This window comes from Pteropus vampyrus, unplaced genomic scaffold, assembly GCF_000151845.1.
Source record: "Pteropus vampyrus isolate Shadow unplaced genomic scaffold, Pvam_2.0 Scaffold42, whole genome shotgun sequence".
NCBI classification, from domain to species: domain Eukaryota; kingdom Metazoa; phylum Chordata; class Mammalia; order Chiroptera; family Pteropodidae; genus Pteropus; species Pteropus vampyrus.
In genome coordinates this window covers 4,456,700-4,458,675 of record NW_011888823.1, presented here as the reverse complement: position 1 = coordinate 4,458,675, position 1,976 = coordinate 4,456,700, and positions in this window count along the sequence as shown.

Genomic DNA, 1,976 nt, shown 5'->3' with positions numbered 1-1,976 from the left:
CCTCCTAAAGACTTGGCTGTTAAGTGCTCTCAAAAAGAGCATCCCTGAGAAAACCAGCTAGTTAAGAGATTCATTCACGGGGGAATACGAGATTCTAGAAAACTCAAGAGGGGAGGGAAGGAAAGAGTGGAAATCCACCGGTTCAGTGAAAATTATTTCAATGAATGTCCAGTCAGTAAAAACTAATTCTCTGAAAGGCCGGTTGGCTGACCGCTCATTCCCAGAAAGCCAGTTCTTAGAATGACCCATTTCCCAAAAGACCATTTCACTAAATTTACCAAATTCACAAGTTTTGATGGTGAGAATATTTACCCACTGAAATTTCTGTATGTAATAGGAAAATCTCTTCAGCATACTTTAATTTTTAACTGGAAATTTTTTTCCCAGGAATTAAATTTTAAATTATAAATGAATGTCATCTAAAATTCTGCTTTATTGTGAATGCTGTTTAAAGTTAATTTATTTGCATTTTGCTTTAAAGTTAATTAAAATTTTACATCAACCTGCCAACGGTTGCGGAAAGGTTTAAGGGGAAAATGTACAACCAAAGCATTTGAGGATGGCTGGAAGAGATTTCCCATGTTAGTCGTGTGTTAAGTGCCAGGCAAATAGTCAAGGAATAATCAATTCTGAAGCGGAGGAGTGAATATTTTGCATTTTAAAATGTGGCTATTAATGGCTGGACATAAAAAGCTAAGATAGATTGACTATCCGAGAAATACTAAAATCGCAAGAAGATTGGCAAAAACCAAAATTGACATTTAAAAAATATTTCTAGTTGCTTAGCTGATTTATCAAAAAGGGGCTGTGTCACAAGATATGGATTATTTCTGAAAATAGCTACAAAATCAATAGATTTTAATTTCTTCTTTTGGATGCTACATATCAATCTAGTGTAAGTAACGGAATTTTTTTTAGCCACTTCTGATTTCAATTGTGCTACAATGTTGTTTTTCATTTTTCTAAACATCAAGCACCTTTTTGCAAGTTTCTCAAACTGCATATCTGTCTTAATTTTCCATTCCTGGCAATTCGACATTTAAATTCAATATATTTATATTCAAAAGCATTGGAAATATATCGGAATTTTAAATTAAAAACTAAATCTTCAATATAAAAAAATCAAAAGTTTACCTTTAAATTTTAAAACATACAAAGTAAATCAGTTTTAAACTAGATTAAATTAAAATTTATATTATAAAGCATACAAAGAAAATCATAAGTACCCATCAATTAAAATAGTTCTACATAAATATTAACATAAACTGAAAAATTCCCATGTGAAATGTTGAAACAGCATTACTACTGGCAAAATATGTTTCTTAAAGCAGCTAAATACTCTAGTCAAATTACGAGATAGTCAAATATTGCAAAGTATCCAATTTGGTCCATTTGGCACATTAGTCAATAAGTGAATTGACCATTTGGCAAATTGGCTTTCCAATCATTGTTTTTCAGGGAATTGACTCAGTTCCAAGAGTATCTGAGAGTGGAAAATGGAGTAAATTTCAGACGGAGGGCTTTAGGAGAGCTGGCAAGCTCTTTTCCTCTAACATTCCCTTTGAGGCTACAATCTGCCCTGGGGCCAGAGGCAGGGGAGCTCAGTCGCCCAGACAACCAGGACCCCAAGTGAACTGCAGTGCTGGTGGCTGTGTAGTGACAGAGGTGCAAGTCATATCCCCCTCTCTTGAGACAAGCCTCTCCCATGGGAAGGAAATCAAATGCTTTAATTAATCAAAACTTCTAAGCTTCACCAATATAAGCTATTCTTTTTTTTTTCTTCTTTTTTTTTCTGGGTGGCAAATGATCACTGCAGACTACAACACAGCAAAAGCTCAGAGGAGCTGCATACAGAACAGTAAATATCGGGTTAGGCCATTGGATCTCCTGGGGGAAGGAATCAGGTCAACTCTCATTTCCACTCTAGGTTGCATTTATGGGTGTTTTGTTCATCTGGGAACTGTCCACCAACTGGT